Raw genomic sequence first — 20,357 nt, forward strand, 5'->3', positions numbered from 1 at the left:
TCCTCCGGTATCCCTCCATCTTTCCTCCTCCATTATCCTTCCCCGTCCATTATCCCTCCATCCTTCCCCCTCCATTATCCGTCCATCCTTCCCCCTCCATTATCCCTCCATCCTTCCCCCTCCATTATCCCTCCATCCTTCCCCCTCCATTATCCCTCCGTCATTCCTCCTCCATCCTTCCTCCTCCATTATCCCTCCATCCTTCCCTCTCCATTATCCCTCCGTCATTCCTCCTCCATCCTTCCTCCTCCGTTATCCCTCCATCCTTCCCCTTCCATTATCCCTCCATCCTTCCTCCTCCATTATCCCTCCATCCTTCCCTCTTCATTTTCCCCCCGTCATTTCCTCTCCATTATCCCTGCGTCCTTCCTCCTCCATTATCCCTCCGTCCTTTCCTCTCCATTATCCCTCCATCCTTACTCCTCCATTATCCCTCCATCCTTCCCCCTCCATTATCCCTCCATCCTTCCCTCTCCATTATCCCTCCGTCATTCCTCCTCCATCCTTCCTCCTCCGTTATCCCTCCATCCTTCCCCTTCCATTATCCCTCCATCCTTCCTCCTCCATTATCCCTCCATCTTTCCTCCTCCATTATCCCTCCATCCTTCCTCCTCCAATATCCCTCCGTCCTTCCCTCTCCGTTATCCCTTCATCCTTCCCCCTCCATTATCCCTCCATCCTTCCAACTCCATTATCCCTCCATCCTTCCCTCTCCATTATCCCTCCGTCATTCCTCCTCCATTATCCCTCCATCCTTCCTCCTCCGTTATCCCTCCATCCTTCCCCTTCCATTATCCCTCCATCATTCCTCCTCCGTTATCCCTCCGTCATTCCTCCTCCGTCCTTCCTCCTCCGGTATCCCTCCATCTTTCCTCCTCCATTATCCCTCCATCCTTCCCTCTCCATTATCCCTCCATCCTTCCTCCTCCATTATCCCTCCATCATTCCTCCTCCGTCCTTCCTCCTCCGGTATCCCTCCATCTTTCCTCCTCCATTATCCCTCCATCCTTCCCCTTCCATTATCCCTCCATCCTTCCTCCTCCATTATCCCTCTGTCATTCCTCCTCCATCCTTCCTCCTCCGTTATCCCTCCGTCATTCCTCCTCCATTATCCCTCCATCCTTCCCCCTCCATTATCCCTCCGTCATTCCTCCTCCATTAGCCCTCCGTCCTTCCCCCTCCATTATCCCTCCATCCTTCCCCTTCCATTATCCCTCCATCCTTCCTCCTCCATTATCCCTCCATCCTTCCCCCTCCATTATCCCTCCATCCTTCCAACTCCATTATCCCTCCATCCTTCCCTCTCCATTATCCCTCCGTCATTCCTCCTCCATTATCCCTCCATCCTTCCTCCTCCGTTATCCCTCCATCCTTCCCCTTCCATTATCCCTCCATCATTCCTCCTCCGTTATCCCTCCGTCATTGCTCCTCCGTTTTCTATCCATCCTTCCCCCTTCATCCTTCCCCCTCCATTATCCCTCCATCCTTCCCCCTCCATTATCCCTCCATCCTTCCAACACCCTTAATCCCTCCATCCTTCCCTCTCCATTATCCCTCCGTCATTCCTCCTCCGTTATCCCTCCATCCTTCCTCCTCCGTTATCCCTCCATCCTTCCCCCTCCATTATCCCTCCGTCATTCCTCCTCCGTTATCCCTCCGTCATTGCTCCTCCGTTTTCTATCCATCCTTCCCCCTTCATCCTTCCCCCTCCATTATCCCTCCATCCTTCCCCCTCCATTATCCCTCCATCCTTCCCTCTCCTTTATCCCTCCATCCTTCCAACTCCATTATCCTTCCATCCTTCCCCCTCCATTATCCCTCCATCCTTCCCCCTCCATTATCCCTCCATCCTTCCTCCACCGTTATCCCTCCATACTTCCTCCTCCATTATCCCTCCGTCATTGCTCCTCCATTATCCCTCAATCCTTCCCCCTCCATTATCCCTCCATCCTTTCTCCTCCGTTATCCCTCAATCCTTCCTCCCCCGTTATCCCTCTGTCATTCCTCCTCCATTATCCCTCCATCCTTCCTCCTCCATTATCCCTCCGTCATTCCTCCTCCATCCTTCCTCCTCCGGTATCCCTCCATCTTTCCTCCTCCATTATCCCTCCATCCTTCCTCCTCCATTATCCCTCCGTCCTTCCCTCTCCGTTATCCCTTCATCCTTCCCCCTCCATTATCCCTCCGTCATTCCTCCTCCGTCCTTCCTCCTCCGGTATCCCTCCATCTTTCCTCCTCCATTATCCCTCCATCCTTCCCCCTCCATTATCCCTCCATCCTTCCCCCTCCATTATCCGTCCATCCTTACTCCTCCATTATCCTTCCATCCTTCCCCCTCCATTATCCCTCCGTCCTTCCCTCTCCATTATCCCTCCATCCTTACTCCTCCATTATCCTTCCATCCTTCCCCCTCCATTATCCCTCCGTCCTTCCCTCTCCATTATCCCTCCGTCATTCCTCCTCCATCCTTCCTCCTCCGATATCCCTCCATCCTTCCCCTTCCATTATCCCTCCATCCTTCCTCCTCCATTATCCCTCCGTCCTTCCCTCTCCGTTATCCCTTCATCCTTCCCCCTCCATTATCCCTCCGTCATTCCTCCTCCGTCCTTCCTCCTCCGGTATCCCTCCATCTTTCCTCCTCCATTATCCTTCCCCGTCCATTATCCCTCCATCCTTCCCCCTCCATTATCCGTCCATCCTTCCCCCTCCATTATCCCTCCATCCTTCCCCCTCCATTATCCCTCCATCCTTCCCCCTGCATTATCCCTCCGTCATTCCTCCTCCATCCTTCCTCCTCCATTATCCCTCCATCCTTCCCTCTCCATTATCCCTCCGTCATTCCTCCTCCATCCTTCCTCCTCCGTTATCCCTCCATCCTTCCCCTTCCATTATCCCTCCATCCTTCCTCCTCCATTATCCCTCCATCCTTCCCTCTTCATTTTCCCCCCGTCATTTCCTCTCCATTATCCCTGCGTCCTTCCTCCTCCATTATCCCTCCGTCCTTTCCTCTCCATTATCCCTCCATCCTTACTCCTCCATTATCCCTCCATCCTTCCCCCTCCATTATCCCTCCATCCTTCCCTCTCCATTATCCCTCCGTCATTCCTCCTCCATCCTTCCTCCTCCGTTATCCCTCCATCCTTCCCCTTCCATTACCCCTCCATCCTTCCTCCTCCATTATCCCTCCATCTTTCCTCCTCCATTATCCCTCCATCCTTCCTCCTCCAATATCCCTCCGTCCTTCCCTCTCCGTTATCCCTTCATCCTTCCCCCTCCATTATCCCTCCATCCTTCCAACTCCATTATCCCTCCATCCTTCCCTCTCCATTATCCCTCCGTCATTCCTCCTCCATTATCCCTCCATCCTTCCTCCTCCGTTATCCCTCCATCCTTCCCCTTCCATTATCCCTCCATCATTCCTCCTCCGTTATCCCTCCGTCATTCCTCCTCCGTCCTTCCTCCTCCGGTATCCCTCCATCTTTCCTCCTCCATTATCCTTCCCCGTCCATTATCCCTCCATCCTTCCCCCTCCATTATCCGTCCATCCTTCCCCCTCCATTATCCCTCCATCCTTCCCCCTCCATTATCCCTCCATCCTTCCCCCTCCATTATCCCTCCGTCATTCCTCCTCCATCCTTCCTCCTCCATTATCCCTCCATCCTTCCCTCTCCATTATCCCTCCGTCATTCCTCCTCCATCCTTCCTCCTCCGTTATCCCTCCATCCTTCCCCTTCCATTATCCCTCCATCCTTCCTCCTCCATTATCCCTCCATCCTTCCCTCTTCATTTTCCCCCCGTCATTTCCTCTCCATTATCCCTGCGTCCTTCCTCCTCCATTATCCCTCCGTCCTTTCCTCTCCATTATCCCTCCATCCTTACTCCTCCATTATCCCTCCATCCTTCCCCCTCCATTATCCCTCCATCCTTCCCTCTCCATTATCCCTCCGTCATTCCTCCTCCATCCTTCCTCCTCCGTTATCCCTCCATCCTTCCCCTTCCATTATCCCTCCATCCTTCCTCCTCCATTATCCCTCCATCTTTCCTCCTCCATTATCCCTCCATCCTTCCTCCTCCAATATCCCTCCGTCCTTCCCTCTCCGTTATCCCTTCATCCTTCCCCCTCCATTATCCCTCCATCCTTCCAACTCCATTATCCCTCCATCCTTCCCTCTCCATTATCCCTCCGTCATTCCTCCTCCATTATCCCTCCATCCTTCCTCCTCCGTTATCCCTCCATCCTTCCCCTTCCATTATCCCTCCATCATTCCTCCTCCGTTATCCCTCCGTCATTCCTCCTCCGTCCTTCCTCCTCCGGTATCCCTCCATCTTTCCTCCTCCATTATCCCTCCATCCTTCCCTCTCCATTATCCCTCCATCCTTCCTCCTCCATTATCCCTCCATCATTCCTCCTCCGTCCTTCCTCCTCCGGTATCCCTCCATCTTTCCTCCTCCATTATCCCTCCATCCTTCCCCTTCCATTATCCCTCCATCCTTCCTCCTCCATTATCCCTCTGTCATTCCTCCTCCATCCTTCCTCCTCCGTTATCCCTCCGTCATTCCTCCTCCATTATCCCTCCATCCTTCCCCCTCCATTATCCCTCCGTCATTCCTCCTCCATTAGCCCTCCGTCCTTCCCCCTCCATTATCCCTCCATCCTTCCCCTTCCATTATCCCTCCATCCTTCCTCCTCCATTATCCCTCCATCCTTCCCCCTCCATTATCCCTCCATCCTTCCAACTCCATTATCCCTCCATCCTTCCCTCTCCATTATCCCTCCGTCATTCCTCCTCCATTATCCCTCCATCCTTCCTCCTCCGTTATCCCTCCATCCTTCCCCTTCCATTATCCCTCCATCATTCCTCCTCCGTTATCCCTCCGTCATTGCTCCTCCGTTTTCTATCCATCCTTCCCCCTTCATCCTTCCCCCTCCATTATCCCTCCATCCTTCCCCCTCCATTATCCCTCCATCCTTCCAACACCCTTAATCCCTCCATCCTTCCCTCTCCATTATCCCTCCGTCATTCCTCCTCCGTTATCCCTCCATCCTTCCTCCTCCGTTATCCCTCCATCCTTCCCCCTCCATTATCCCTCCGTCATTCCTCCTCCGTTATCCCTCCGTCATTGCTCCTCCGTTTTCTATCCATCCTTCCCCCTTCATCCTTCCCCCTCCATTATCCCTCCATCCTTCCCCCTCCATTATCCCTCCATCCTTCCCTCTCCTTTATCCCTCCATCCTTCCAACTCCATTATCCTTCCATCCTTCCCCCTCCATTATCCCTCCATCCTTCCCCCTCCATTATCCCTCCATCCTTCCTCCACCGTTATCCCTCCATACTTCCTCCTCCATTATCCCTCCGTCATTGCTCCTCCATTATCCCTCAATCCTTCCCCCTCCATTATCCCTCCATCCTTTCTCCTCCGTTATCCCTCAATCCTTCCTCCCCCGTTATCCCTCTGTCATTCCTCCTCCATTATCCCTCCGTCATTCCTCCTCCATTATCCCTCAATCCTTCCTCCTCCATTATCCCTCCATCCTTCCTCCTCCATTATCCCTCCGTCATTCCTCCTCCATCCTTCCTCCTCCGTTATCCCTCCGTCATTCCTCCTCCATTATCCCTCCATCCTTCCCCCTCCATTATCCCTCCATCCTTCCCCCTCCATTATCCCTCCGTCATTCCTCCTCCGTTATCCCTCCATCCTTCCTCCTCCATTATCCCTCCATCCTTCCTCCTCCATTATCCCTCCATCCTTCCCCCCATTATCCCTCCATCCTTCCCCCCATTATCCCTCCATCCTTCCCCCCATTATCCCTCCAGCACCAGTAGTTTAGGGGTATCATGCAAGATTCCCATTCTTGTGACCCCGGTTCAAGTCCCGGCTGGTGCAAAAATGCTATTTTAAACATAGCTTACTTGAATCAGAAAACTTGAAGAGCTTTTCAAAAGCAATGCTAAAAAGCATTGCTTGTGCTTGGTTATGATGTCCATTTCAAAATGATACCCAGAGAACAGCTGAGTAGATAAACTGCAAGATATCCAATTTACAAATATTCTCTCCAGAAAGTGTTCATTTGTGAAACCTTGATATTAAGTCCAGGAACATGCTAGCTGGTTTGCAAAAAAACATGCGTCTGTTCATGGTTTGCAGCATTGAAAATAGACACATTCCTGTGTTTTCTTAACAAATTGCATTTAATTAGGGTTATCATGCAAGTTTCCCATTCTCGTGACCTTGGTTTTATTCCTGACTGGCACATAGATCCAACCCTGTAGCGAACAGTCTGTATACTGAGATTTCAAGAAGGCAGATTAACATGAGAGCAATTAGGGCACCAGTAGTGTAGGGGTATCATGCAAGATTCCCATTCTTGTGACCCGGGTTCAAGTCCCGGCTGGTGCAAAAATGCTATTTTAAACATAGCTTACTTGAATCACAAAACTTGAAGAGCTTTTCAAAAGCAATCACAAATTATGAATTGTTCATTTGTGAAACCTTGAAATTAAGTCCAGGAACATGCTAGCTGGTTTGCAAAAAAACACATATCCAATTTACAAATATTCTCTCCAGAAAGTGTTCATTTGTGAAACCTTGAAATTAAGTCCAGGAACATGATTATTAATTATTAATTAAGTCCAGGAAGTTTCATTTGTGAAACCTTGATATTAAGTCCAGGAACATGCTAGCTGGTTTGCCACAAAACATGCGTCTGTTCATGGTTTGCAGCATTGAAAAGAGACACTTTCCTGTGTTTTCATAACAAATTGCATTTAATTAGGGGTATCATGCAAGATTCCCATTCTCGTGACCTTGGTTTGATTCATGGCTGGCACATAGATGCAACCCTGTAGCGAAAGGTCTGTATATTGAGATTTCAAGAAGGCAGATTAACATTAGAGCCCATAGGGCACCAGTAGTTTAGGGGTATCATGCAAGATTCCCATTCTTGTGACCTGGGTTCAAGTCCCGGCTGGTGCAAAAATGCTATTTTAAACATAGCTTACTTGAATCACAAAACTTGAAGAGCTTTTCAAAAGCAATGCTAAAAAGCATTGCTTGTGCTTGGTTATGATGTCCATTTCAAAATGATACCCAGAGAACAGCTGAGTAGATAAACTGCAAGATATCCAATTTACAACTATTCTCTTCAGAAAGTGTTCATTTGTGAAACCTTGAAATTAAGTCCAGCAACATGCTAGCTTGTTTGCAAAAACCCATGCTGCTGGACATGGTTTGCAGCATTGAAAATAGACACATTCCTGTGTTTTCATAACAAATTGCATTTAATTAGGGGTATCATGCAAGTTTCCCATTCTCGTGACCTTGGTTTTATTCCTGACTGGCACATAGATCCAACCCTGTAGCGAACAGTCTGTATACTGAGATTTCAAGAAGGCAGATTAACATGAGAGCAAATAGGGCACCAGTAGTGTAGGGGTATCATGCAAGATTCCCATTCTTGTGACCCAGGTTCAAGTCCCGGCTGGTGCAAAAATGCTGTTTTAAACATAGCTTACTTGAATCACAAAACTTGAAGAGCTTTTCAAAAGCAATCACAAATTATGAATTGTTCATTTGTGAAACCTTGAAATTAAGTCCAGGAACATGCTAGCTGGTTTGCAAAAAAACAGATATCCAATTTACAAATATTCTCTCCAGAAAGTGTTCATTTGTGAAACCTTGAAATTAAGTCCAGGAACATGATTATTAATTATTAATTAAGTCCAGGAAGTTTCATTTGTGAAACCTTGAAATTAAGTCCAGGAACATGCTAGCTGGTTTGCAAAAAAACATGTGTCTGTTCATGGTTTGCAGCATTGAAAATAGACACTTTGCTGTGTTTTCATAACAAATTGCATTTAATTAGGGGTATCATGCAAGATTCCCATTCTCGTGACCTTGGTTTTATTCCTGGCTGGCACATAGATCCAACCCTGTAGCGAAAAGTCTGTGTATTGAGATTTCAAGAACGCAGATTAACATGAGAGCACATAGGGCACCAGTAGTGTAGGGGTATCATGCAAGATTCCCTTTCTTGTGACCTGGGTTCAAGTCCCGGCTGGTGCAAAAATGCTATTTTAAACATAGCTTACTTGAATCACAAAACTTGAAGAGCTTTTCAAAAGCAATCACAAATTATGAATTGTTCATTTGTGAAACCTTGAAATTAAGTCCAGGAACATGCTAGCTGGTTTGCAAAAAAACACATATCCAATTTACAAATATTCTCTCCAGAAAGTGTTCATTTGTGAAACCTTGAAATTAAGTCCAGGAACATGATTATTAATTATTAATTAAGTCCAGGAAGTTTCATTTGTGAAACCTTGAAATTAAGTCCAGGAACATGCTAGCTGGTTTGCAAAAAAACATGTGTCTGTTCATGTTTTGCAGCATTGAAAATAGACACTTTGCTGTGTTTTCATAACAAATTGCATTTAATTAGGGGTATCATGCAAGATTCCCATTCTCGTGACCTTGGTTTTATTTTTGGCTGGCACATAGATCCAACCCTGTAGCGAAAAGTCTGTGTATTGAGATTTCAAGAACGCAGATTAACATGAGAGCACATAGGGCACCAGTAGTGTAGGGGTATCATGCAAGATTCCCATTCTTGTGACCCGGGTTCAAGTCCCGGCTGGTGCAAAAATGCTATTTTAAACATAGCTTACTTGAATCACAAAACTTGAAGAGCTTTTCAAAAGCAATGCTAGAAAGCATTGCTTGTGCTTGGTTATGATGTCCATTTCAAAATGATACCCAGAGAACAGCTGAGTAGATAAACTGAAAGATATCCAATTTACAACTATTCTCTTCAGAAAGTGTTCATTTGCGAAACCTTGAAATTAAGTCCAGCAACATGCTAGCTTGTTTGCAAAAACCCATGCATCTGTTCATGGTTTGCAGCATTGAAAATAGACACTTTCCTGTGTTTTCATAACAAATTGCATTTAATTAGGGGTATCATGCAAGATTCCCATTCTCGTGACCTTGGTTTTATTCCTGGCTGGCACATAGATCCAACCCTGTAGCGAACAGTCTGTATACTGAGATTTCAAGAAGGCAGATTGACATGCGAGCAAATAGGGCACCAGTAGTGTAGGGGTATCATGCAAGATTCCCATTCCTGTGACCCGGGTTCAAGTCCCGGCTGGTGCAAAAATGCTATTTTAAACATAGCTTACTTGAATCAGAAAACTTGAAGAGCTTTTCAAAAGCAATCACAAATTGTGAATTGTTCATTTGTGAAACCTTGAAATTAAGTCCAGGAACATGCTAGCTGGTTTGCAAAAAAACAGATATCCAATTTACAAATATTCTCTCCAGAAAGTGTTCATTTGTGAAACCTTGAAATTAAGTCCAGGAACATGATTATTAATTATTAATTAAGTCCAGGAAGTTTCATTTGTGAAACCTTGATATTAAGTCCAGGAACATGCTAGCTGGTTTGCCACAAAACATGCGTCTGTTCATGGTTTGCAGCATTGAAAAGAGACACTTTCCTGTGTTTTCATAACAAATTGCATTTAATTAGGGGTATCATGCAAGATTCCCATTCTCGTGACCTTGGTTTGATTCATGGCTGGCACATAGATGCAACCCTGTAGCGAAAGGTCTGTATATTGAGATTTCTAGAAGGCAGATTAGTGATTAGGCACCAGTAGTGTAGGGGTATCATGCAAGATTCCCTTTCTTGTGACCTGGGTTCAAGTCCCGGCTGGTGCAAAAATGCTATTTTAAACATAGCTTACTTGAATCACAAAACTTGAAGAGCTTTTCAAAAGCAATCACAAATTATGAATTGTTCATTTGTGAAACCTTGAAATTAAGTCCAGGAACATGCTAGCTGGTTTGCAAAAAAACAGATATCCAATTTACAAATATTCTCTCCAGAAAGTGTTCATTTGTGAAACCTTGAAATTAAGTCCAGGAACATGATTATTAATTATTAATTAAGTCCAGGAAGTTTCATTTGTGAAACCTTGAAATTAAGTCCAGGAACATGCTAGCTGGTTTGCAAAAAAACATGTGTCTGTTCATGTTTTGCAGCATTGAAAATAGACACTTTGCTGTGTTTTCATAACAAATTGCATTTAATTAGGGGTATCATGCAAGATTCCCATTCTCGTGACCTTGGTTTTATTTTTGGCTGGCACATAGATCCAACCCTGTAGCGAAAAGTCTGTGTATTGAGATTTCAAGAACGCAGATTAACATGAGAGCACATAGGGCACCAGTAGTGTAGGGGTATCATGCAAGATTCCCATTCTTGTGACCCGGGTTCAAGTCCCGGCTGGTGCAAAAATGCTATTTTAAACATAGCTTACTTGAATCACAAAACTTGAAGAGCTTTTCAAAAGCAATGCTAAAAAGCATTGCTTGTGCTTGGTTATGATGTCCATTTCAAAATGATACCCAGAGAACAGCTGAGTAGATAAACTGCAAGATATCCAATTTACAAATATTCTCTCCAGAAAGTGTTCATTTGTGAAACCTTGAAATTAAGTCCAGGAACATGCTAGCTGGTTTGCAAAAAAACATGTGTCTGTTCATGGTTTGCAGCATTGAAAATAGACACTTTGCTGTGTTTTCATAACAAATTGCATTTAATTAGGGGTATCATGCAAGATTCCCATTCTCGTGACCTTGGTTTTATTCCTGGCTGGCACATAGATCCAACCCTGTAGCGAAAAGTCTGTGTATTGAGATTTCAAGAACGCAGATTAACATGAGAGCACATAGGGCACCAGTAGTGTAGGGGTATCATGCAAGATTCCCTTTCTTGTGACCTGGGTTCAAGTCCCGGCTGGTGCAAAAATGCTATTTTAAACATAGCTTACTTGAATCACAAAACTTGAAGAGCTTTTCAAAAGCAATCACAAATTATGAATTGTTCATTTGTGAAACCTTGAAATTAAGTCCAGGAACATGCTAGCTGGTTTGCAAAAAAACAGATATCCAATTTACAAATATTCTCTCCAGAAAGTGTTCATTTGTGAAACCTTGAAATTAAGTCCAGGAACATGATTATTAATTATTAATTAAGTCCAGGAAGTTTCATTTGTGAAACCTTGAAATTAAGTCCAGGAACATGCTAGCTGGTTTGCAAAAAAACATGTGTCTGTTCATGTTTTGCAGCATTGAAAATAGACACTTTGCTGTGTTTTCATAACAAATTGCATTTAATTAGGGGTATCATGCTAGATTCCCATTCTCGTGACCTTGGTTTTATTTTTGGCTGGCACATAGATCCAACCCTGTAGCGAAAAGTCTGTGTATTGAGATTTCAAGAACGCAGATTAACATGAGAGCACATAGGGCACCAGTAGTGTAGGGGTATCATGCAAGATTCCCATTCTTGTGACCCGGGTTCAAGTCCCGGCTGGTGCAAAAATGCTATTTTAAACATAGCTTACTTGAATCACAAAACTTGAAGAGCTTTTCAAAAGCAATGCTAAAAAGCATTGCTTGTGCTTGGTTATGATGTCCATTTCAAAATGATACCCAGAGAACAGCTGAGTAGATAAACTGCAAGATATCCAATTTACAAATATTCTCTCCAGAAAGTGTTCATTTGTGAAACCTTGAAATTAAGTCCAGGAACATGCTAGCTGGTTTGCAAAAAAACATGTGTCTGTTCATGGTTTGCAGCATTGAAAATAGACACTTTGCTGTGTTTTCATAACAAATTGCATTTAATTAGGGGTATCATGCAAGATTCCCATTCTCGTGACCTTGGTTTTATTCCTGGCTGGCACATAGATCCAACCCTGTAGCGAAAGGTCTGTATATTGAGATTTCAAGAAGGCAGATTAACATTAGAGCACATAGGGCACCGGTAGTGTAGGGGTATCATGCAAGATTCCCATTCTTGTGACCTGGATTCGAATCCCGGCTGGTGCAAAAATGCTGTTTTAAACATAGCTAACTTGAATCACAAAACTTGAAGAACTTTTCAAAAGCAATGCTAAAAAGCATTGCTTGTGCTTGGTTATGATGTCCATTTCAAAATGATACCCAGAGAACAGCTGAGTAGATAAACTGCAAGATATCCAATTTACAAATATTCTCTCCAGAAAGTGTTCATTTGTGAAACCTTGAAATTAAGTCCAGGAACATGCTAGCTAGTTTGCAAAAAAACATGCGTCTGTTCATGGTTTGCAGCATTGAAAAGAGACACTTTCCTGTGTTTTCATCACAAATTGCATATAATTAGGGGTATCATGGAAGATTCCCATTCTCATGACATTTTTTTGATTCATGGCTGGCACATAGATGCAACCCTGTAGCGAAAGGTCTGTGTATTAAGATTTCAAGAAGGCAGATTAACATGAGAGCAAATAGGGCACCAGTAGTGTAGGGGTATCATGCAAGATTCCCATTCTTGTGACCTGGGTTCAAGTCCCGGCTGGTGCAAAAATGCTATTTTAAACATAGCTTACTTGAATCACAAAACTTGAAGAGCTTTTCAAAAGCAATGCTAAAAAGCATTGCTTGTGCTTGGTTATGATGTCCATTTCAAAATGATACCCAGAGAAGAGCTGAGTAGATAAACTGCAAGATATCCAATTTACAAATATTCTCTCCAGAAACTGTTCATTTGTGAAACCTTGAAATTAAGTCCAGGAACATGCTAGCTGGATTGCAAAAAAACATGCGTCTGTTCATGGTTTGCAGCATTGAAAAGAGACACTTTCCTGTGTTTTCATCACAAATTGCATATAATTAGGGGTATCATGCAAGATTCCCATTCTCGTGACCTTGGTTTTATTCCTGGCTGGCACATAGATGCAACCCTGTAGCGAAAGGTCTGTATATTGAGATTTCAAGAAGGCAGATTAACATTAGAGCACATAGGGCACCAGTAGTGTAGGGGTATCATGCAAGATTCCCATTCTTGTGACCTGGATTTGAATCCCGGCTGGTGCAAAAATGCTGTTTTAAACATAGCTAACTTGAATCACAAAACTTGAAGAACTTTTCAAAAGCAATGCTAAAAACCATTGCTTGTGCTTGGTTATGAAGTCCATTTCAAAATGATACCCAGAGAACAGCTGAGTAGATAAACTGCAAGATATCCAATTTACAAATATTCTCTCCAGAAAGTGTTCATTTGTGAAACCTTGAAATTAAGTCCAGGAACATGCTAGCTGGTTTGCAAAAAAACATGCATCTGTTCATGGTTTGCAGCATTGAAAAGAGACACTTTCCTGTGTTTTCATCACAAATTGCATATAATTAGGGGTATCATGCAAGATTCCCATTCTCATAACATTGGTTTGATTCATGGCTGGCACATAGATGCAACCCTGTAGCGAAAGGTCTGTATATTGAGATTTCAAGAAGGCAGATTAACATTAGAGCACATAGGGCACCAGTAGTGTAGGGGTATCATGCAAGATTCCCATTCTTGTGACCTGGATTCGAATCCCGGCTGGTGCAAAAATGCTGTTTTAAACATAGCTAACTTGAATCACAAAACTTGAAGAACTTTTCAAAAGCAATGCTAAAAAGCATTGCTTGTGCTTGGTTATGATGTCCATTTCAAAATGATACCCAGAGAACAGCTGAGTAGATAAACTGCAAGATATCCAATTTACAAATATTCTCTCCAGAAAGTGTTCATTTGTGAAACCTTGATATTAAGTCCAGGAACATGCTAGCTGGTTTGCAAAAAAACATGCGTCTGTTCATGGTTTGCAGCATTGAAAATAGACACTTTCCTGTGTTTTCATAACAAATTGCATTTAATTAGGGGTATCATGCAAGATTCCCATTCTCGTGACCTTGGTTTGATTCATGGCTTGCACATAGATGCAACCCTGTAGCGAAAGGTCTGTATATTGAGATTTCAAGAAGGCAGATTAGCATTAGAGCACATGGGGCACCAGTAGTGTAGGGGTATCATGCAAGATTCCCATTCTTGTGACCTGGGTTCAAGTCCCGGCTGGTGCAAAAATGCTATTTTAAACATAGCTTACTTGAATCACAAAACTTGAAGAGCTTTTCAAAAGCAATGCTAAAAAGCATTGCTTGTGCTTGGTTATGATGTCCATTTCAAAATGATACCCAGAGAAGAGCTGAGTAGATAAACTGCAAGATATCCAATTTACAAATATTCTCTCCAGAAACTGTTCATTTGTGAAACCTTGAAATTAAGTCCAGGAACATGCTAGCTGGATTGCAAAAAAACATGCGTCTGTTCATGGTTTGCAGCATTGAAAAGAGACACTTTCCTGTGTTTTCATCACAAATTGCATATAATTAGGGGTATCATGCAAGATTCCCATTCTCATAACATTGGTTTGATTCATGGCTGGCACATAGATGTAACCCTGTAGCGAAAGGTCTGTATATTGAGATTTCAAGAAGGCAGATTAACATGTGCGTACATAGGGCACCAGTAGTGTAGGGGTATCATGCAAGATTCCCATTCTTGTGACCCGGGTTTAAGTCCCGGCTGGTGCAAAAATGCTATTTTAAACATAGCTTACTTGAATCAGAAAACTTGAAGAGCTTTTCAAAAGCAATCACAAATTGTGAATTGTTCATTTGTGAAACCTTGAAATTAAGTCCAGGAACATGCTAGCTGGTCTGCAAAAAAACAGATATCCAATTTACAAATATTCTCTCCAGAAAGTGTTCATTTGTGAAACCTTGAAATTAAGTCCAGGAACATGATTATTAATTATTAATTAAGTCCAGGAAGTTTCATTTGTGAAACCTTGAAATTAAGTCCAGGAACATGCTAGCTGGTTTGCAAAAAAACATGCGTCTGTTCATGGTTTGCAGCATTGAAAAGAGACACTTTCCTGTGTTTTCATCACAAATTGCATATAATTAGGGGTATCATGCAAGATTCCCATTCTCATGACATTTTTTGGATTCATGGCTGGCACATAGATGCAACCCTGTAGCGAAAGGTCTGTATATTGAGATTTCAAGAAGGCAGATTAACATTAGAGCACATAGGGCACCAGTAGTGTAGGGGTATCATGCAAGATTCCCATTCTTGTGACCTGGATTCGAATCCCGGCTGGTGCAAAAATGCTGTTTTAAACATAGCTAACTTGAATCACAAAACTTGAAGAACTTTTCAAAAGCAATGCTAAAAAGCATTGCTTGTGCTTGGTTATGATGTCCATTTCAAAATGATACCCAGAGAACAGCTGAGTAGATAAACTGCAAGATATCCAATTTACAAATATTCTCTCCAGAAAGTGTTCATTTGTGAAACCTTGATATTAAGTCCAGGAACATGCTAGCTGGTTTGCAAAAAAACATGCGTCTGTTCATGGTTTGCAGCATTGAAAATAGACACTTTCCTGTGTTTTCATAACAAATTGCATTTAATTAGGGGTATCATGCAAGATTCCCATTCTCGTGACCTTGGTTTGATTCATGGCTGGCACATAGATGCAACCCTGTAGCGAAAGGTCTGTATATTGAGATTTCAAGAAGGCAGATTAACATGTGCGTACATAGGGCACCAGTAGTGTAGGGGTATCATGCAAGATTCCCATTCTTGTGACCCGGGTTTAAGTCCCGGCTGGTGCAAAAATGCTATTTTAAACATAGCTTACTTGAATCACAAAACTTGAAGAGCTTTTCAAAAGCAATTCTAAAAAGCATTGCTTGTGCTTGGTTATGATGTCCATTTCAAAATGATACCCAGAGAAGAGCTGAGTAGATAAACTGCAAGATATCCAATTTACAAATATTCTCTCCAGAAACTGTTCATTTGTGAAACCTTGAAATTAAGTCCAGGAACATGCTAGCTGGATTGCAAAAAAACATGCGTCTGTTCATGGTTTGCAGCATTGAAAATAGACACTTTCCTGTGTTTTCATCACAAATTGCATATAATTAGGGGTATCATGCAAGATTCCCATTCTCATAACATTGGTTTGATTCATGGCTGGCACATAGATGTAACCCTGTAGCGAAAGGTCTGTATATTGAGATTTCAAGAAGGCAGATTAACATGTGCGTACATAGGGCACCAGTAGTGTAGGGGTATCATGCAAGATTCCCATTCTTGTGACCCGGGTTTAAGTCCCGGCTGGTGCAAAAATGCTATTTTAAACATAGCTTACTTGAATCAGAAAACTTGAAGAGCTTTTCAAAAGCAATCACAAATTGTGAATTGTTCATTTGTGAAACCTTGAAATTAAGTCCAGGAACATGATTATTAATTATTAATTAAGTCCAGGAAGTTTCATTTGTGAAACCTTGAAATTAAGTCCAGGAACATGATTATTAATTATTAATTAAGTCCAGGAAGTTTCATTTGTGAAACCTTGAAATTAAGTCCAGGAACATGCTAGCTGGTTTGCAAAAAAACATGCGTCTGTTCATGGTTTGCAGCATTGAAAAGAGACACTTTCCTGTGTTTTCATCACAAATTGCATATAATTAGGGGTATCATGCAAGATTCCCATTCTCATGACATTTTCTGGATTCATGGCTGGCACATAGATGCAACCCTGTAGCGAAAGGTCTGTATATTGAGATTTCAAGAAGGCAGATTAACATTAGAGCACATAGGGCACCAGTAGTGTAGGGGTATCATGCAAGATTCCCATTCTTGTGACCTGGATTCGAATCCCGGCTGGTGCAAAAATGCTGTTTTAAACATAGCTAACTTGAATCACAAAACTTGAAGAACTTTTCAAAAGCAATGCTAAAAAGCATTGCTTGTGCTTGGTTATGATGTCCATTTCAAAATGATACCCAGAGAACAGCTGAGTAGATAAACTGCAAGATATCCAATTTACAAATATTCTCTCCAGAAAGTGTTCATTTGTGAAACCTTGATATTAAGTCCAGGAACATGCTAGCTGGTTTGCAAAAAAACATGCGTCTGTTCATGGTTTGCAGCATTGAAAATAGACACTTTCCTGTGTTTTCATAACAAATTGCATTTAATTAGGGGTATCATGCAAGATTCCCATTCTCGTGACCTTGGTTTGATTCATGGCTGGCACATACATGCAACCCTGTAGCGAAAGGTCTGTATATTGAGATTTCAAGAAGGCAGATTAACATGTGCGTACATAGGGCACCAGTAGTGTAGGGGTATCATGCAAGATTCCCATTCTTGTGACCCGGGTTTAAGTCCCGGCTGGTGCAAAAATGCTATTTTAAACATAGCTTACTTGAATCACAAAACTTGAAGAGCTTTTCAAAAGCAATTCTAAAAAGCATTGCTTGTGCTTGGTTATGATGTCCATTTCAAAATGATACCCAGAGAAGAGCTGAGTAGATAAACTGCAAGATATCCAATTTACAAATATTCTCTCCAGAAACTGTTCATTTGTGAAACCTTGAAATTAAGTCCAGGAACATGCTAGCTGGATTGCAAAAAAACATGCGTCTGTTCATGGTTTGCAGCATTGAAAATAGACACTTTCCTGTGTTTTCATCACAAATTGCATATAATTAGGGGTATCATGCAAGATTCCCATTCTCATAACATTGGTTTGATTCATGGCTGGCACATAGATGTAACCCTGTAGCGAAAGGTCTGTATATTGAGATTTCAAGAAGGCAGATTAACATGTGCGTACATAGGGCACCAGTAGTGTAGGGGTATCATGCAAGATTCCCATTCTTGTGACCCGGGTTTAAGTCCCGGCTGGTGCAAAAATGCTATTTTAAACATAGCTTACTTGAATCAGAAAACTTGAAGAGCTTTTCAAAAGCAATCACAAATTGTGAATTGTTCATTTGTGAAACCTTGAAATTAAGTCCAGGAACATGATTATTAATTATTAATTAAGTCCAGGAAGTTTCATTTGTGAAACCTTGAAATTAAGTCCAGGAACATGATTATTAATTATTAATTAAGTCCAGGAAGTTTCATTTGTGAAACCTTGAAATTAAGTCCAGGAACATGCTAGCTGGTTTGCAAAAAAACATGCGTCTGTTCATGGTTTGCAGCATTGAAAAGAGACACTTTCCTGTGTTTTCATCACAAATTGCATATAATTAGGGGTATCATGCAAGATTCCCATTCTCATGACATTTTTTGGATTCATGGCTGGCACATAGATGCAACCCTGTAGCGAAAGGTCTGTATATTGAGATTTCAAGAAGGCAGATTAACATGTGCGCACATAGGGCACCAGTAGTGTAGGGGTATCATGCAAGATTCCCATTCTTGTGACCCAGGTTCAAGTCCCGGCTGGTGCCAAAATGCTATTTTAAACATAGCTTACTTGAATCAGAAAACTTGAAGAGCTTTTCAAAAGCAATTAAAAGCAATCACAAATTGTGAATTGTTCATTTGTGAAACCTTGAAATTAAGTCCAGGAACATGCTAGCTGGTTTGCAAAAAAACAGATATCCAATTTACAAATATTCTCTCCAGAAAGTGTTCATTTGTGAAACCTTGAAATTAAGTCCAGGAACATGATTATTAATTATTAATTATTGGCACATAGATGCAACCCTGTAGCGAAAGGTCTGTGTATTGAGATTTCAAGAAGGCAGATTAACATGAGAGCAAATAGGACACCAGTAGTGTAGGGGTATCATGCAAGATTCCCATTCTTATGACCCAGGTTCAAGTCCTGGCTGGTGCAAAAATGCTATTTTAAACATAGCTTACTTGAATCACAAAACTTGAAGAACTTTTCAAAAGCAATGCTAAAAAGCATTGCTTGTGCTTGATGATGATGTCCATTTCAAAATGATACCCAGAGAACAGCTGAGTAGATAAACTGCAAGTTATCCAATTTACAAATATTCTCTCCAGAAAGTGTTCATTTGTGAAACCTTGAAATTATTTATTTTAAACATAGCTTACTTGAATCACAAAACTTGAAGAACTTTTCAAAAGCAATGCTAAAAAGCATTGCTTGTGCTTGGTTATGATGTCCATTTCAAAATGATACCCAGAGAAGAGCTGAGTAGATAAACTGCAAGATATCCAATTTACAAATATTCTCTCCAGAAAGTGTTCATTTGTGAAACCTTGAAATTATTTATTTTAAACATAGCTTACTTGAATCACAAAACTTGAAGAACTTTTCAAAAGCAATGCTAAAAAGCATTGCTTGTGCTTGGTTATGATGTCCATTTCAAAATGATACCCAGAGAACAGCTGAGTAGATAAACTGCAAGATATCCAATTTACAAATATTCTCTCCAGAAAGTGTTCATTTGTGAAACCTTGAAATTAAGTCCAGGAATATGCTAGCTAGTTTGCAAAAAACATGCGTCAGTTCATGGTTTGCAGCATTGAAAAGAGACACTTTCCTGTGTTTTCATCACAAATTGCATATAATTAGGGGTATCATGCAAGATTCCCATTCTCATAACATTGGTTTGATTCATGGCTGGCACATAGATGCAACCCTGTAGCGAAAGGTCTGTATATTGAGATTTCAAGAAGGCAGATTAACATTAGAGCACATAGGGCACCAGTAGTGTAGGGGTATCATGCAAGATTCCCATTCTTGTGACCTGGATTCGAATCCCGGCTGGTGCAAAAATGCTGTTTTAAACATAGCTAACTTGAATCACAAAACTTGAAGAACTTTTCAAAAGCAATGCTAAAAAGCATTGCTTGTGCTTGGTTATGATGTCCATTTCAAAATGATACCCAGAGAACAGCTGAGTAGATAAACTGCAAGATATCCAATTTACAAATATTCTCTCCAGAAATTGTTCATTTGTGAAACCTTGAAATTAAGTCCAGGAACATGCTAGCTGGTTTGCAAAAAAACATGCATCTGTTCATGGTTTGCAGCATTGAAAATAGACACTTTCCTGTGTTTTCATAACAAATTGCATTTAATTAGGGGTATCATGCAAGATTCCCATTCTCGTGACCTTGGTTTGATTCATGGCTGGCACATAGATGTAACCCTGTAGCGAAAGGTCTGTATATTGAGATTTCAAGAAGGCAGATTAACATGGGTGCACATAGGGCACCAGTAGTGTAGGGGTATCATGCAAGATTCCCATTCTTGTGACCCGGGTTCAAGTCCCGGCTGGTGCAAAAATGCTATTTTAAACATAGCTTACTTGAATCAGAAAACTTGAAGAGCTTTTCAAAAGCAATCACAAATTGTGAATTGTTCATTTGTGAAACCTTGAAATTAAGTCCAGGAACATGCTAGCTGGTTTGCAAAAAAACAGATATCCAATTTACAAATATTCTCTCCAGAAAGTGTTCATTTGTGAAACCTTGAAATTAAGTGCAGGAACATGATTATTAATTATTAATTAAGTCCAGGAAGTTTTATTTGTGAAACCTTGAAATTAAGTCAAGGAACATGCTAGCTGGTTTGCAAAAAAACATGCATCTGTTCATGGTTTGCAGCATTGAAAAGAGACACTTTCCTGTGTTTTCA

The 20,357-nt window shown here is 42.2% G+C and overlaps 26 non-coding genes across 26 annotated transcripts; all 26 read left to right on the forward strand.

The window, feature by feature from the left end:
• Positions 1-6,328: 6,328 nt before the first annotated feature.
• Positions 6,329-6,399, forward strand: TRNAG-CCC (transfer RNA glycine (anticodon CCC)). The gene has a single exon. It is a non-coding gene; the product is annotated as a tRNA-Gly (tRNA).
• Positions 6,400-6,904: 505 nt separating this feature from the next.
• On the forward strand, positions 6,905-6,975 carry TRNAG-CCC (transfer RNA glycine (anticodon CCC)). The gene has a single exon. It is a non-coding gene; the product is annotated as a tRNA-Gly (tRNA).
• Positions 6,976-7,417: 442 nt separating this feature from the next.
• On the forward strand, positions 7,418-7,488 carry TRNAG-CCC (transfer RNA glycine (anticodon CCC)). Its single transcript has one exon. It is a non-coding gene; the product is annotated as a tRNA-Gly (tRNA).
• Positions 7,489-7,993: 505 nt separating this feature from the next.
• Positions 7,994-8,064, forward strand: TRNAG-CCC (transfer RNA glycine (anticodon CCC)). The gene has a single exon. It is a non-coding gene; the product is annotated as a tRNA-Gly (tRNA).
• A 505-nt stretch (positions 8,065-8,569) lies between these two features.
• Positions 8,570-8,640, forward strand: TRNAG-CCC (transfer RNA glycine (anticodon CCC)). The gene has a single exon. It is a non-coding gene; the product is annotated as a tRNA-Gly (tRNA).
• A 442-nt stretch (positions 8,641-9,082) lies between these two features.
• On the forward strand, positions 9,083-9,153 carry TRNAG-CCC (transfer RNA glycine (anticodon CCC)). Its single transcript has one exon. It is a non-coding gene; the product is annotated as a tRNA-Gly (tRNA).
• A 496-nt stretch (positions 9,154-9,649) lies between these two features.
• On the forward strand, positions 9,650-9,720 carry TRNAG-CCC (transfer RNA glycine (anticodon CCC)). Its single transcript has one exon. It is a non-coding gene; the product is annotated as a tRNA-Gly (tRNA).
• Positions 9,721-10,225: 505 nt separating this feature from the next.
• TRNAG-CCC (transfer RNA glycine (anticodon CCC)) lies at positions 10,226-10,296 on the forward strand. The gene has a single exon. It is a non-coding gene; the product is annotated as a tRNA-Gly (tRNA).
• Positions 10,297-10,738: 442 nt separating this feature from the next.
• Positions 10,739-10,809, forward strand: TRNAG-CCC (transfer RNA glycine (anticodon CCC)). Its single transcript has one exon. It is a non-coding gene; the product is annotated as a tRNA-Gly (tRNA).
• A 505-nt stretch (positions 10,810-11,314) lies between these two features.
• Positions 11,315-11,385, forward strand: TRNAG-CCC (transfer RNA glycine (anticodon CCC)). Its single transcript has one exon. It is a non-coding gene; the product is annotated as a tRNA-Gly (tRNA).
• Positions 11,386-11,827: 442 nt separating this feature from the next.
• Positions 11,828-11,898, forward strand: TRNAG-CCC (transfer RNA glycine (anticodon CCC)). The gene has a single exon. It is a non-coding gene; the product is annotated as a tRNA-Gly (tRNA).
• A 442-nt stretch (positions 11,899-12,340) lies between these two features.
• TRNAG-CCC (transfer RNA glycine (anticodon CCC)) lies at positions 12,341-12,411 on the forward strand. The gene has a single exon. It is a non-coding gene; the product is annotated as a tRNA-Gly (tRNA).
• Positions 12,412-12,853: 442 nt separating this feature from the next.
• Positions 12,854-12,924, forward strand: TRNAG-CCC (transfer RNA glycine (anticodon CCC)). The gene has a single exon. It is a non-coding gene; the product is annotated as a tRNA-Gly (tRNA).
• A 442-nt stretch (positions 12,925-13,366) lies between these two features.
• On the forward strand, positions 13,367-13,437 carry TRNAG-CCC (transfer RNA glycine (anticodon CCC)). The gene has a single exon. It is a non-coding gene; the product is annotated as a tRNA-Gly (tRNA).
• A 442-nt stretch (positions 13,438-13,879) lies between these two features.
• TRNAG-CCC (transfer RNA glycine (anticodon CCC)) lies at positions 13,880-13,950 on the forward strand. Its single transcript has one exon. It is a non-coding gene; the product is annotated as a tRNA-Gly (tRNA).
• Positions 13,951-14,392: 442 nt separating this feature from the next.
• Positions 14,393-14,463, forward strand: TRNAG-CCC (transfer RNA glycine (anticodon CCC)). The gene has a single exon. It is a non-coding gene; the product is annotated as a tRNA-Gly (tRNA).
• Positions 14,464-14,968: 505 nt separating this feature from the next.
• On the forward strand, positions 14,969-15,039 carry TRNAG-CCC (transfer RNA glycine (anticodon CCC)). The gene has a single exon. It is a non-coding gene; the product is annotated as a tRNA-Gly (tRNA).
• Positions 15,040-15,481: 442 nt separating this feature from the next.
• TRNAG-CCC (transfer RNA glycine (anticodon CCC)) lies at positions 15,482-15,552 on the forward strand. Its single transcript has one exon. It is a non-coding gene; the product is annotated as a tRNA-Gly (tRNA).
• Positions 15,553-15,994: 442 nt separating this feature from the next.
• Positions 15,995-16,065, forward strand: TRNAG-CCC (transfer RNA glycine (anticodon CCC)). The gene has a single exon. It is a non-coding gene; the product is annotated as a tRNA-Gly (tRNA).
• Positions 16,066-16,543: 478 nt separating this feature from the next.
• Positions 16,544-16,614, forward strand: TRNAG-CCC (transfer RNA glycine (anticodon CCC)). Its single transcript has one exon. It is a non-coding gene; the product is annotated as a tRNA-Gly (tRNA).
• A 442-nt stretch (positions 16,615-17,056) lies between these two features.
• TRNAG-CCC (transfer RNA glycine (anticodon CCC)) lies at positions 17,057-17,127 on the forward strand. The gene has a single exon. It is a non-coding gene; the product is annotated as a tRNA-Gly (tRNA).
• Positions 17,128-17,569: 442 nt separating this feature from the next.
• Positions 17,570-17,640, forward strand: TRNAG-CCC (transfer RNA glycine (anticodon CCC)). The gene has a single exon. It is a non-coding gene; the product is annotated as a tRNA-Gly (tRNA).
• A 478-nt stretch (positions 17,641-18,118) lies between these two features.
• TRNAG-CCC (transfer RNA glycine (anticodon CCC)) lies at positions 18,119-18,189 on the forward strand. The gene has a single exon. It is a non-coding gene; the product is annotated as a tRNA-Gly (tRNA).
• A 321-nt stretch (positions 18,190-18,510) lies between these two features.
• Positions 18,511-18,581, forward strand: TRNAG-CCC (transfer RNA glycine (anticodon CCC)). Its single transcript has one exon. It is a non-coding gene; the product is annotated as a tRNA-Gly (tRNA).
• An 837-nt stretch (positions 18,582-19,418) lies between these two features.
• TRNAG-CCC (transfer RNA glycine (anticodon CCC)) lies at positions 19,419-19,489 on the forward strand. Its single transcript has one exon. It is a non-coding gene; the product is annotated as a tRNA-Gly (tRNA).
• Positions 19,490-19,931: 442 nt separating this feature from the next.
• On the forward strand, positions 19,932-20,002 carry TRNAG-CCC (transfer RNA glycine (anticodon CCC)). The gene has a single exon. It is a non-coding gene; the product is annotated as a tRNA-Gly (tRNA).
• Positions 20,003-20,357: the final 355 nt, after the last annotated feature.

This window comes from Lithobates pipiens, unplaced genomic scaffold, assembly GCF_037356315.1.
Source record: "Lithobates pipiens isolate NorthernLeopardFrog02 unplaced genomic scaffold, aLitPip1_a1.2 Scaffold_25, whole genome shotgun sequence".
NCBI lineage: Eukaryota > Metazoa > Chordata > Amphibia > Anura > Ranidae > Lithobates > Lithobates pipiens.